The sequence below is a fragment of the Coffea eugenioides genome, chromosome 8, assembly GCF_003713205.1.
Source record: "Coffea eugenioides isolate CCC68of chromosome 8, Ceug_1.0, whole genome shotgun sequence".
NCBI lineage: Eukaryota > Viridiplantae > Streptophyta > Magnoliopsida > Gentianales > Rubiaceae > Coffea > Coffea eugenioides.
This window is the reverse complement of record NC_040042.1, coordinates 11,356,425-11,371,885: the sequence shown is the minus strand read 5'-3', so window position 1 is coordinate 11,371,885 and position 15,461 is coordinate 11,356,425. Positions and strand designations below refer to the sequence as shown.

The window sequence follows — 15,461 nt, the reverse complement described above, 5'->3', positions numbered from 1 at the left end:
CTGCTCGGATCAGACCAGTCGCCCAAAGTTGGGCATTATTGAACTCCTTCACGTTCAACTTCAAGTCCAAACTGAGCAGACGATCCAGCTCGGCTTCAGGTAGGGAAGAAGGAACAGAGTCAGTGACATGAGTCTCTTCCCTCCAAGTTAGCGAGAGGAACCCAATGTTCATCACATAAAAGAACTGGGCCTTCCATGCCCGAATTGAGGAAGAAACGCCAGCGAACAGCTCGCGGGTGGGATACTTCGCTCCCGGGCCCTGTATCATGAACACATGAAGGGTACGAACGAAATAAAACCAATCCAGAACGTGGTCACTGATTTTCATGTGAAAGAACGACTTGAACAACTCTACGAAGTAGGGAATTTCAAGAATTCGGCATAAGATAAAAAAGCCAGGATTGAGGAAATAGCGTTGGGAATGAGTTGGGTTATTCGAATTCTCCAGAAGGTAAGGATTTGAAAAAGAAATTGGGGATGAGAAGATGAAAACCTGCTATGAGTTGGTCCTTATAGATAGCCACAAACCAGGCAGAGGTCGGCAAACAACCTCCTCGGGTTGGGTAGCTCAGGCTTCGAACTAGATAGGGATGTTATACTTTCCTACTAGTTCATCCACATCCTCCTACTCCAGGATAGGAGGGATGGTATCAATTTCGCTGAAATTAGTACTAGTCCCCCTGGAGGTTCCTGCCTCAGCCTGGGCTGGGACCGCTTATGCAGCAGTAGCCACAAGTTGAACAGGTTGATCCATTGCTTGAACAGGAGAATGAGCAGGGGAGGCAATGTACTCAGACTCTAACGAGTTGGGGGATGATGAGCTAGAAGGAGAAGTAGAAGAAGATATAATTTCTACTGGGACAGGTCGGGCTATCCTACGCCTAGGGGCTGAACTAGTGATGTCGGACTGTTCGGAAGAAGACATAAAAGAAGAGACAGGGAACTTACTGGTAAAAAAAGAAGGGTAGCTCGAATGTGACTAGAAGAACGCACGAACAGACTTTCAACACCTAAGGTTAGGACACGCGAATAGACTCTGGCGAGAAGGGAAGATGTGCAAACTAGCTAAATGGTAAGAGCAGGTGAAATGAAGAAGCAAGTGTGAAAGTGACATCTGGTAGGGCCTATTTATAGGGGATCGCTAGAGCGGGAAGATGAAGAGTCCCGCATTAAATTCGAATTTAATACTAGTAACTGTTGCACGATGTGACGGTTGAGCTAGTAACTATCATTATGGAGCGACATGACGATTCATGTGGTGGTTACGTGGAGAAATGTGATGGTTACCTGAACAGACGTGGCGGTTACAAAATCGTGGACCCCATACCGAACTGACGCGTCTCTCGAAATTCGATCCAGACTCATGCAACCATTGATAGGGTGTTAATTGTTGGTATTTTTATTATTAATTTTCCCTTCTATCCCTGACAAATATTGTGTTAATTGCTGATATTTACTCATATTTGGTATCGGGACTTAATTTCAGGAATGAAGCAGAAAACTACCAAAAAGGAGGGACTTTATGGAGAATATGGAGACTTCTAAGGGCTTCAATCCTTAGGCCTTGGATTGGTGGGGACCACAAAGCTATAAGTCATTTGGGCTCTTAAAAGAAAGCAACGTAGAGAGACTTGGAAGAAGGAGTAATTTTGGAGACTTTGTCCACATGTGTGGGGACCACCGGAGATAGCTTTTAGTCATCTTACTTTTGGCTTTTTAAGGAGAGGACGTACAGAAGCAAGGGGGGACCTCTAGTTTAGCTTTTTAGTTTAGTTCTAGTTTCCTTTCTCTGGACTGGCCTCTGACACACGCCAGGTGTTCGACAATATTTCCCAACGGGAAAAACATCTTTTATTCCTTGCTTTCTAGTAAAAACGCAATGCCTTTGCAATCCAGTACTTTTGGCTGCAATTCAACTATGAGGAGTGGCTAATTTCTTCATCTAGTCAGAGGTTAAATCGAAGCTTTGGTTCGACAAAACTGTGAGATCGAATTGATTTCCCTACGTTCTTTAATTTGCAAGTGTTTATATATTTCCTGTTCACTTATGCATATGATTATTTCTTGCAATTAAATACTTGATCACTGTTTAATTGTGTGAGTAATTAACAGCCATCTAAGAGTGCTCAATCCGTAATTGTTGGGTAATTTTAGTGCATGTGGCAAGTGATATGATTCAATTGTAGTAGAAACTTTTGAGTCGTTGTTGCGGAAATATATGATATAGCCTAAATAAACCGAGCGTGTGTGTTTGTTGGTTATAATTGGTGGCCAGTCTAATGATTAATGCTGTCAATAGGTTAAATCCTAAGAGCGTGTTTAGGACTGCTTAATTGGCTAGGGCAATAACTACAGAGCTTGTTGTGGTTATCGAATCAGGAAGGTTAGGCAGGTTGTCAGAGCTTGTTGACAACCATAACCAGTTTATTTGTAAATGAAAGATTTTATCTCTGCATCTGTGATCAGTGATTCGAACCATAAGTGGAGATTATACCTTTGACTAGAGATTTTCCTTCCGTCAATTTACTTTATATTTTTAATTTGAGCAATTAAATTAGACAGTTCCATATCAACTTCCCCCATTTTTATTTAATGTTACATTCATTCAAAATAAATTCCCAAGTCCCTGTGGATTCGACCCTGCTCGCTGCTATATTCGAATTTTGTCTTTCACGTAATTAATACACTTTGGTATATCGGATCAAGCAAACTCTGGCACCAGGGTGAAGCTAGTAACCCATTGCACAGCCTAAGTCCCTGCTCCAGTACCATAGTGGACTTAATTCGTGACTTAAGAGTAGGAATTTTATTTTTGCTGGTTTGACACCCAACAAATTTTGGCGCCGTTGCCGGGGACTTGGTGTCAGAATAAATTTATTTTCTTTGAATTATATTTTCTTTGTTTATTTTTTATTTTTATTTTTATTGTTACTGGTTTATGCCTAGATCTTCTCGTACAGGTGAACTGCAATATAATCCTGAGATAGAGAAAACTGCTCGTGCATTGAGAAAAGCAACAAGAGAACGAGCAGAGGCATCCTCCTCATCTACTGGACATAATTCAGTAGTAGATTTTGTGGATTCATTTAGTGAGACGGAAGAGATAGATAGCACCATGGCTAATGAACGGACATTGAGAGAATTGGCTGCACCAGATTTAAATCAACAGCCTCTATGCATTACTTATCCTACATTAGAGGTTGCATTTGAGTTAAAATCTGGACTAATCCATTTACTTCCTTCTTTTCATGGCTTACCAGGTGAAGATCCCCACAAGCATCTCAAAGAATTCCATGTGGTTTGCTCGACAATGAAACCTCAGGGAGTCACAGAGGAGCAAATTAAATTAAGAGCCTTTCCATTTTCCTTAGCCGATAAAGCTAAGGATTGGCTCTATTATCTGCCCTCTGGGTCAATATCCACATGGACAGACATGAAGAAGCATTTTCTAGAAAAATTCTTTCCTGCATCCCGAGCTGCAAGCATTAGGAAAGACATCTGTGGAATTCGACAATTCAATGGAGAGACTCTACATGAATATTGGGAAAGATTCAAGCAACTATGTGCTAGTTGTCCTCATCATCAAATTCCTGACCAACTCCTCATCCAGTATTTTTATGAGGGTCTGTCCCAAACTGACAGAAGAATTATTGATGCTGCCAGTGGGGGCTCCTTAGTGAATAAAACACCCACGGAGGCAAGAAATTTGATATCGAGTATGGCTGCAAATGCTCAACAATTTGGAGACAGGCAGGATAACACGACTCGTAGAGTCAATGAGGTAAGTAATTCTACAATAGAGCAAAGATTAGATTGTCTAACTTCTTTGGTTGAAAAGTTAGCTATAGGACAAATGCAGCAATTGAAAACATGTGGAATCTGCTATGGTTCGAGTCATCCAACAGATATGTGCCCCACACTCCAAGATGATTCGACTGAGCAGGCTAATGCAGTTGGATTTCCAGGACCACCTCAGAGACGGTATGATCCCTATGCAAACACCTATAATCCAGGATGGAGGGATCATCCTAATTTTAATTATGCAGTAAGGCCACCAGGATTTTCACATCAGTCACAATATCAACCTAGACCTCAACTTTCACAGCAACAACCTGCTCCTAAATCAGGTATGTCACTTGAGGATATTGTGAAATCTTTGGCTACTAACACTCAACAATTTCAACAGGAGACGAAAACTAGCATTCATAATTTGGAGAATCAAATGAGCCAGTTAGCTTCCACAGTCAATAGATTGGAATCCCAATTATCTGGAAAGCTACCTTCGCAGACAATTGTCAACCCCAAGCAAAATGCTAGTGCCATCACATTAAGAAGTGGCAAAGAGTTGCCTGAGCCGAGCAAGAAAATTTCTGAACAAGCAATCGAGGAAGAGCTCGAAAAAGAGGGGAATGTGTCTCAACCTAGAGCCTTGGAACAACCAGATTTTGGAGAAAAATCAACACAAGTGGTTACACCTCCGCCTCCATTTCCTAGTCGACTGGCAAAGTCCAAAAAGCAAGAGCACGAACAGGAGATTTTGGACACTTTTCGAAAAGTTGAGGTAAATATCCCTCTTTTAGATGCAATTAAGCAAATTCCTAGATATGCTAAATTTTTGAAGGAATTATGCACTGGTAAGAAAAAGTTGAAAGGAAACGAGAAAGTGCATATGGGAGAAAATGTTTCGGCAGTTTTGCAGAAAAAATTGCCTCCTAAATGCAAGGACCCAGGTATGTTTACTGTCCCTTGCAAAATAGGTAATATTAAAATTGAAAAAGCTATGTTGGATTTGGGTGCTTCGATAAATGTTATGCCTCGTTCTATTTATAATTTGATGAACATTAGGCCTTTAAAAGAGACGGGCGTAATAATTCAACTGGCTGATCGATCAAATGCCTATCCTGATGGAGTTTTGGAGGATATTTTAGTGCAAATTGATAATTTGATTTTTCCTGCAGATTTTTATGTGCTTGATATGGAGGATGATAATTCTAATTCATCTCCAATACTGTTAGGGAGACCATTTTTGAAAACTGCTAGAACAAAAATTGATGTTTTCACTGGCACATTGACTATGGAATTTGATGGTGATGTTATTAAATTTAATATTTATGATGCCATGAAATATCCTGGTGAATCTCATTCAATTTTTGTTATAGATGTAATTGATTCTTTGGCGCAGCAAAATTTTGAATTTAATAATGACGATGCGTTGAAGGTTGCTATTTCTACTGGTCTCTGTCAGGAAAATTTGCAAAAGATAAAAGGGAAGTTTGTTTTTCCTTTTGAATTGCAGGAAGTTATTTTTGAATTGAATTCTCTTTGTCCAGAATTTTCCAATGTGTCTTACTTGGAATTACCTCTGTCTCATTCACAGCTTTTGCCATCTATTGTGCAAGCCCCGAAGGTGGAATTAAAGCAGTTACCGGATAATTTAAAGTATGCATTCTTGGGAGATGGAGATACACTCCCAGTAATAATTTCCAGTAAATTGACTGCTTTAGAGGAAGAAAAACTAATTCGGGTGTTGAAGGACCACAAGGAGGCAATAGGATGGACAGTGGCTGACATAAAAGGATTAAGTCCAGCCACTTGCATGCATCGCATCTTGTTAGAAGATGGTGCTAAGCCTTCGAGAGAGGCTCAACGGAGATTGAACCCACCAATGATGGAGGTAGTGAAGAAAGAAGTTTTAAAACTTCTTGACACAGGTATAATCTATCCCATTTCGGATAGTAAGTGGGTAAGTCCTGTTCAAGTAGTTCCTAAAAAGACAGGAATTACTGTTATTGAAAATCCTAAAGGTGAGTTAGTGCCCACTCGAGTTCAAAATGGGTGGAGAGTTTGTACCGATTTTAGAAAATTAAATGCATTAACTCGTAAAGATCATTTTCCATTGCCTTTTATTGATCAGATGTTGGAAAGGTTGGCAGGAAAATCTCATTATTGCTGTCTTGATGGTTTTTCAGGTTTTCTACAAATTCCAGTGGCGCCTGAAGATCAAGAGAAAACCACATTTACTTGCCCTTTTGGTACATTTGCCTATAGACGAATGCCTTTTGGTCTTTGTAATGCGCCTGCTACATTCCAAAGGTGTATGGTTAGTATATTTTCTGATTATGTGGAGAATATCATAGAAGTGTTTATGGATGATTTTACTGTCTATGGTAATTCTTTTGATGAATGTTTAACTAACCTCACAAAAATTCTTAAAAGGTGCATTGAGACTAATCTTGTTTTAAATTATGAGAAATGCCATTTTATGGTGGACCAAGGCATAATTTTAGGCCATGTGGTATCTGCAAAAGGAATTGAGGTAGATAAGGCTAAGGTAGAAATTATCAAATGTTTACCTTACCCTGCAAGTGTGCGGGAAGTTCGCTCTTTTCTTGGCCATGCAGGTTTTTATAGGCGTTTCATCAAAGATTTTTCAAAGATATCCCATCCTCTATGCAAATTACTTCAAAAGGATGTGGTATTTCATTTTGATGATAATTGCAAGAGTGCATTTGACACGCTCAAGGGATCATTGACTTCAGCACCAGTGGTTCGACCACCAAACTGGAGTCTTCCTTTCGAGATAATGTGTGATGCCAGCAATTTTGCTGTTGGTGCAGTACTTGGCCAGAAGGAGGGCAGAGCTTCTTATGTCATTTATTATACCTCGAGGACCTTGGATGGTGCCCAGTGCAATTATTCGACTACGGAAAAGGAGCTTTTAGCTATTGTTTTTGCTTTAGAAAAATTCCGTTCTTATTTACTTGGCACTAAAGTCATTATTTATTCTGACCATGCAGCTTTGAAATATTTGCTCAACAAGAAAGAGGCCAAACCACGACTTATAAGGTGGATTCTCCTACTCCAAGAATTTAATTTGGAAATTAAAGACAAAAGGGGTGCCGAAAATATGGTTGCTGATCATCTCAGTCGTTTGATCAATAGTGAAGGACCTACTCCCTTGAAGGATAATTTTCCAGATGAGCATCTTTTTGTAGTTCAAAAGACAATTCCCTGGTATGCTGATTTAGTGAATTATCTGGTTACTAGAACGCTACCTAATGATTTGTCTCGAGCTCAAAAGGAAAAAATTAAAAGTGATGTTAAATATTATGTGTGGGATGAACCATACTTGTGGAAATATTGTTCTGATCAAATTATTCGCAGGTGTGTGTCTAAAGAAGAGGTTCCATCAATTTTATCTTTCTGTCACTCATATGCGTGTGGTGGACATTTTGGCCCTAAGCGAACTGCAAGAAAGGTTTTAGAGTGTGGTTTATTTTGGCCAACTTTGTTTAGTGATGCATACTTATTTTGTAAATCATGTGCAAATTGTCAAAAGACAGGTAATTTAAGCCATAGAGATCAAATGCCTCTTACTCCTATACTGGTTTGTGAAATTTTCGATATATGGGGTATAGATTTTATGGGTCCATTTCCTTCCTCTTTTGGTAATATGTATATATTACTTGCAGTTGATTATGTCTCAAAGTGGATAGAGGCTAAGGCAACTAGGACTGACAATGCTAAGGTTGTAGTTGATTTTATTAAATCTCATATTTTTGTCAGGTATGGCACGCCAAGAGCAATTATCAGTGACCGAGGGACACACTTCTGCAATCGAGTAATGGAAGCATTGTTGAAGAAATATGGCGTCACTCACCGGGTTTCTACGTCCTATCATCCGCAGACTAGTGGTCAAGCAGAAATCTCCAATAAAGAAATCAAGTCGATACTTGAAAAGACGGTGAATCCCAATAGAAAGGATTGGAGTTTGCGCTTAGATGATGCACTTTGGGCTTACCGTACAGCTTTTAAGACCCCCATAGAAATTCAAAGTCTTCACACTGACAAGATTTTTAAGGTTAATGGTCATCGTCTCAAACCTTTTTATGAAGGATTTCAAGTTAATAATGTTGAGGAGGTGACCCTTGCAGTGCCTGAACTCTCTGATTGAAGCATTATTTTGTCTAGCCAAAGACTTTAAAGAAAGGCGCTTTTGGGAGGCAACCCAATTGTTCATTTTAATTGTTTGTTCAATTCCGTGTGGTAGTTTAGAGGTGTTCTCCTTGAATTCGACTAATTTTGGGTTTCAGTTTTCGTTTTTGCCGATTTATAGGTGCCCTTCAGTTTTGACGTGCCCGCGTGATGACGTGCAGGAAGCTCACAATGAGAATCGTCCGAAAGCCACAGTGAAACGCGACTAGAAAACGCGAGTTGAAGGCGCGTTTTCAATCGCGTTTACATTCCTGCGAGATTTGTGCACAAAACGCGACTTATAAAACGCGAGTTGAAGGCGCGTTTTCAATCGCGTTTTCATTCCTGCAAGATTTGTGAAGGAAACGCGACTTATAAAACGCGAGTTGAAGGCGCGTTTTCAATCGCGTTTTATGTGTCCCAACAAAGGCTTCAGAAACGCGATTTCAGCTCATTTCTTCCTCTCTTCTTAGTTTTCCAGGTTCAGACTTTGGAGGCTCGCATGGTCAACGTCGATGCCAATGTCGCCGGCATGGCACATGATTTGGCGCAGTCTCTGTTTCTTACAGGCTTTGCACCTCCGTTTCCACCTCGCCCTTCACTATGCCCCGATTTCAGGGAAGTGTGGTTGCTTTCCCTCTCACTTTTGCTTCACTTTTGCTTTTTATTTGTCACATTGAGGACAATGTAGGATTTAGGTGTGGGGGGAGCAGTTATGGTGCTAGTGTCTTTCATTCATTTTCTTTTTCTTCTTTTTAGTGATTAGCTCGTATGTGATGCCAAGTTTGATGTTGGATTGTTGCCTCTATTTCTGCTATTGCCAAGTTTTAATAATAAAAGGGTACCAAGTTAATGTGGTTGAATCCAAAAACATCTCTTTGGTGAATATCAATGATTGTTTTACTCTTATAATTTTTGGTTAACTTTCCTAGGCATAGGGAATGATTATTGGCATTTTCGTGTGAATTGGTCCGGTTATTAACTTTAGTTCTCCATGTTTGAAAATGAGGCTAGCTGATGCAAGTTTTCTTTTGGTTTTTGTGTTATATTGAGTTTTTGTGATTTTTAACTATGAATAAACTTGACTGTACTCCGCTATTAGTTACTACTGAGTAACCGGGGATCTGCACCTAAAAGTGTTGATTCTCGCGTCAAAAGGTAGTAACTTCTATGAGTACGTGGTCACGTGGCGATAGAAGCTGAGTAACCGGGCTCCTTCATCTGGCCAATGTTGGAGTTCGCGTCAAAAGGCTCAAATGGCTAGCGACTAAGTCTTTTGTTACTATTGAAAGAAAAAAAAAAGAGAGAAAAGTAGAAAAAATGTGAAAAAAAGTGAAGGTTGTGTTAGTGTGTAATAAAAGTCAGCTTGCCGAATTATGGATTTAATGTTGAGATTTTGGTTAATAGTTGGACCATTTGCTGATAACTGTTGTGTGTCATTCCTTTTTCTTAGATTAGTTAACCTGGAATTAGAGGCATTTGTGGTTTAGAAGCTAACCGGAGTGATGTTTCTTGGACTTGACCATTGATGCTTGAATATTATTTTTCTTGGTATCTTGGCAATTTGTTGGATAGAGCAATAGCCACTATCAAATATTGGTGTTTGTTTCTTGTTCTCATGCTTGAGGACAAGCATGGTTTAGGTGTGGGGGGAATTGATAGGGTGTTAATTGTTGGTATTTTTATTATTAATTTTCCCTTCTATCCCTGACAAATATTGTGTTAATTGCTGATATTTACTCATATTTGGTATCGGGACTTAATTTCAGGAATGAAGCAGAAAACTACCAAAAAGGAGGGACTTTATGGAGAATATGGAGACTTCTAAGGGCTTCAATCCTTAGGCCTTGGATTGGTGGGGACCACAAAGCTATAAGTCATTTGGGCTCTTAAAAGAAAGCAACGTAGAGAGACTTGGAAGAAGGAGTAATTTTGGAGACTTTGTCCACATGTGTGGGGACCACCGGAGATAGCTTTTAGTCATCTTACTTTTGGCTTTTTAAGGAGAGGACGTACAGAAGCAAGGGGGGACCTCTAGTTTAGCTTTTTTAGTTTAGTTCTAGTTTCCTTTCTCTGGACTGGCCTCTGACACACGCCAGGTGTTCGACAATATTCCCCAACGGGAAAAACATCTTTTATTCCTTGCTTTCTAGTAAAAACGCAATGCCTTTGCAATCCAGTACTTTTGGCTGCAATTCAACTATGAGGAGTGGCTAATTTCTTCATCTAGTCAGAGGTTAAATCGAAGCTTTGGTTCGACAAAACTGTGAGATCGAATTGATTTCCCTACGTTCTTTAATTTGCAAGTGTTTATATATTTCCTGTTCACTTATGCATATGATTATTTCTTGCAATTAAATACTTGATCACTGTTTAATTGTGTGAGTAATTAACAGCCATCTAAGAGTGCTCAATCCGTAATTGTTGGGTAATTTTAGTGCATGTGGCAAGTGATATGATTCAATTGTAGTAGAAACTTTTGAGTCGTTGTTGCGGAAATATATGATATAGCCTAAATAAACCGAGCGTGTGTGTTTGTTGGTTATAATTGGTGGCCAGTCTAATGATTAATGCTGTCAATAGGTTAAATCCTAAGAGCGTGTTTAGGACTGCTTAATTGGCTAGGGCAATAACTACAGAGCTTGTTGTGGTTATCGAATCAGGAAGGTTAGGCAGGTTGTCAGAGCTTGTTGACAACCATAACCAGTTTATTTGTAAATGAAAGATTTTATCTCTGCATCTGTGATCAGTGATTCGAACCATAAGTGGAGATTATACCTTTGACTAGAGATTTTCCTTCCGTCAATTTACTTTATATTTTTAATTTGAGCAATTAAATTAGACAGTTCCATATCAACTTCCCCCATTTTTATTTAATGTTACATTCATTCAAAATAAATTCCCAAGTCCCTGTGGATTCGACCCTGCTCGCTGCTATATTCGAATTTTGTCTTTCACGTAATTAATACACTTTGGTATATCGGATCAAGCAAACTCTGGCACCAGGGTGAAGCTAGTAACCCATTGCACAGCCTAAGTCCCTGCTCCAGTACCATAGTGGACTTAATTCGTGACTTAAGAGTAGGAATTTTATTTTTTGCTGGTTTGACACCCAACAACCATTCGATGACTCTAGACTCCTTGGGGGGCTAGTGTAGTAGGGCCAATCCACCGGAGCCACGTATCAGTTCGGACATGATGGCTTGTCAGCTCGACCAGATCAGTTCAGACAAGTATGGAGTTCAGTTAGCTCGTGATCTCCGTCTCCTCGCTAGTGGGCCGAATGGGCCGGAGCTCCCTAGCTTTTCGGAACTAGGCAGGAGGCAGAATCCTAAGGGGAGTTCATCTTTACTAGGGCTCATAATCTTATAAGGAAACTACTACTAAGAGTTTTATAAATATAGCACAAAGGGACCAAACAAGATACGCCATCTATAGTAATCAATACTATTGCTTTACTCGTAGACATAACTGACTTGACCGTCAGATTTACAACGGCAAGCTGGTCTCGTAGTTCGTTCCTTTGCAGGTCAATTGGGCCACCCCTCGTTGACACCAGTTCGCTCCTCTCAGTTCGCTAGCTCTGTTCGGATCGCGCTCTTGGCAATCGCATTAGCACCTATTTATGGAAGACTAGTAAGTTGGCTAAACCGACTTAAGGCGCGAAATCTTAATGCTGAGGAAACTTAAACCGTCAAAGAAACTAAGAATACTTTGTTCCAAGATAGACTACTAAGACTTTTTCACACTTAAGAAAGTCGTGATATTGTACTAGCCTACCAAAACAAAACATACAACCAATAAATGGACCAATGATGTGACAACAACTTTAGCAACTAAATACAAAGGAATTGACTTGGTTTAAACTGCACAACAGTCCTCAATTGTTTGAGATCATATCAAGACTCCCATGTTGCATCTCTGAAAAATGAATTGCTCCATTAAACCAGTACCTTGGTAGCAAGAGAGTTGCCTCTTTTTACCAATTGTTGATCCAAAAATGTAATAGGTTCCAACATGAGCTGCTCTTGATCAGTGACTGGAGAAGGAATGCTAGAAATGACTAAATGATTGCCCATCTTCTTCTTCAATAAAGACACATGAAAAGTAGGATGTATCTTCACTTCCACTAGACCAACTTTCTTGATTACTTGAAAAGACCCATAGTAATTGGGCGCTAACTTTTGGCAAGAGCGTTCCTTCAGAGAATGTTGCTTGTAGGGGTGAAGTTTAACATATACCAAATCACCAACTTCAAATTGCCAATCAGACCTATGTTTGTTTGCTAACTAATTTATTCAGTTTTGTGACTTGTGTAGATTATGCTTTAACCGATCAAAGATTGTTTTCCTTACTGCCGGACTTCTGCCTACTAGATCTACTACACAATCACCAAGTAAATATGGGATATGTAAAGGTGGTGCTTGACAGATGTCGAACATGTGCAATAATAATAACCTACTCAACAAAAATATATATTTGTATATAGCGGTGAATAGGGTCAAATTCACAGAAATTGGGGATAATTCGTTTCTTCTAGAGTTCAAGATATGGGGGATTTTATGAACATTAACAACAAGCTATGCTAATTGAATATTGCAATTAAATAAAAATTAAATGGCAAATTATAAAAGCTCAAATAGTATTGGACAAGCTTTAGTCAAGAAACAACTTCAGAAATGGTTCTCCTAATTGATTATCGATGCAAGAATAATTTTACTCATAAACAGATAAACAAGTTATAATTGTCAAACAAGCGATCACAATCAATTTTTTCTTAATTATCGACAGCCAAGGTACGACCATTAGCTATTACCCTAATTGCGAAATAACCCTAGGTACGATCGTAGGATTCAATTTTCCAATTGCCTTACGAATTAGAAAAATCCTGTTCTAACCAAACAACACGCTATGAGGGTTATTTCAAATTATTCTGTATATTTCCCTGACACAAACCCAATTATACTAGTTACCTCTAATTTAGAATAATTAAAAAATACAAATTTAATTACTCTAATTGGTTTTAGGTTGTCAAATTAATCTCAAATCCGGGCCCAGGTTTATTTTATAATGCAATAACCATAAGAACATAAGGCAGGAAATATACAAATACTAGAAAATAATAGGAAAAAGTAAATCAGTTCTATCTCACAATTTAAGTTGAACCAAATCCTCCGTTGTTCCTTGACTAGAAAAAGAGATTTAATTCATCTCTGTTGAAACAATCTCACGCAAAATTACAGAAATAATTGTTGTGTGCATCATCCTCAATTGAGATGAAAACTCCGATGGAATAAGAATAAGGAAAAACTTCAAAGTCAAAAGAATGATTAATGTTTCTTCCTTGGGATCAGTCATACGATGGAATAAGAAAAAAAATAGGAATTAGCCAAAAACCAAAGCTAGGTTTCTCCCTCTTTGCTTGTGGCGGTCAGCTCTCCAAAAGCTAAGTGGAGTCCTAATCTCAATTGACTTCTATCTCATATTCAGCCACAGCCAACAAACTAGGAAATCTCCTAATTGGCACGTTTTTCTATTTGTGCTACACTACCTGTGTCAATTCAAATCAAAACAATCAACTAATGGAATGTTTGTGACCCCTCATTGCACTATCAATTGGCAATTGGTGCCACGCGTCTTTCCCTCATTTTCTGGATACGTTAAAGCCTGACTTGACGCGACTATGCCAAACAACAATTGTAGTGGGAAATTTGCACCTTTTCACCACATTTTGTTCCAACTCCCTGCGATCAATACAAATTTTCAAAAGTGAGTAGAATCCGTAAATTAATGCACATTTGGTAAGATAATAGGAGGAAATTAATTATAAAATAAATTTGACAGGTTGTCGATGCCTGTATAATAATAAAAATAAATCTAGTTATCCACAAAAGTGGTTTTGAGTCAATTCTAGTACTGGAGCAGGGACTCTGGATGTGTAATGAGTTACTAGATTCACCCTAACTCCGAAGAGTTTACTGACTCCAATATACCAAAATTTATTCACGAGAAGGGCATGTAGGGTCGAATCCATAGGAACTGGGAGTAATTTGTTTCTACTAAAGTTCAAGTTAACAATGTGGGGATTTAGGAAAATTAACAATAAACTATACTAATCAAATATTGCAACTAAATAAAATTAAGTAACAATAAGGTAAAAGCTCAAACAATATTGTACAGCTAAAGTCAAGAAACAATTTCGGCAATGGTTCAACTAATTGATCATCGATACAGAAATACTTCCAATTATTAACTAATAAATAACTTATAACTGACAAACAAGTGATGACAGTCAACTCCTCCTTACTGTGTCGATAACTGAGGTACATCCGTCAATCACTATTCTAATTGAGAAATAACCTTAGATATGCTTGTAAGATTTAATTCCCCAAATGCCTTACGTATTAGAAGAGCCTTATTCTAACCAAATAACATACTACCAAGGTTATTTTGGATTAGCTTGCATATTCCACTGACACAAACCCAATCATGCCAGTTGTCACTATTTTAGAGCAATTAAATAATTACGGATTTAACGCTCAAATTGACATCAGGTTGCTAAATTAATTCAACGTTCCGGCCCAGGATATTCAATTAACAAAATAATCATAAAAACTACAAACAGAGAACATGCAAATACCAATAAATAAGAGAAATAAATAAAATTAATTTGATCTCACAAAATTAATAAAGGATTTAGTTTATCTCCGTTGAGAAAAACCTACGCAAAATTGCAGAGATAGTTGCCGCGTACATTGTCCCAAAATGTAGATGAAAAAGGCGATGGAATTAAGAACAATGCCAAAGAACTCCAAGCCAAAAGAATGGCTAATTGTTTTCTACCTAAGTGTCTAACATACAATGGAATAGAAAAGCAACATAAAAGATGCAAAAGTCAATTGCCAAAAGGGGTCAAGAATGACGACTACTTTTTCTCACTAAATTCCTATATAATCTCTACTCCTATTCGGCTAGCAATAAGGAGAAAAAGGCAGACTCCTAGTCTCTTCTGACTTCCTCCTCTTTGAAAACTGCCAATAAGAAGAAAAGTGGTCTAGTCTTCCCAAATTTCCCCTGGCTGCCGCATATCTTCCACGCAACAAGGAAACAAAATCGAATCAGTCTCCACCTTGTTGACTGCTACTCAAACTCTTATGTTGGCTACCGTCGAATTGGTACCTTTTATGGTATTTTGTTCCACTCCCTGCAATAACCACAAATTTTCAAAATTGAGTAGAATCTGACAATTAATTCACATTTGGTAAGGTAATAGAGGAAATTAATTATAAAATAAATGATAAAATTGTGACTTATCAATTCCCCCCACACCTAGACCATACTTGTCTTCAAGCATCAGAACAGCAAACAAACACTAATATTTGACAATGGTTATTGCTCCATCTACCCTATTGCCGAGTTACCAAGAAAAACACATATCAAACATCAATGATCAAGATCCAAGAAACATCACCTCGATTAGTTTCTAA

General features: G+C 38.5%; 1 pseudogene; it reads left to right on the top strand.

The window, feature by feature from the left end:
* Positions 1 to 15,461, top strand: part of LOC113780251 — a 39,344-nt pseudogene that overhangs the window by 9,848 nt on the left and 14,035 nt on the right.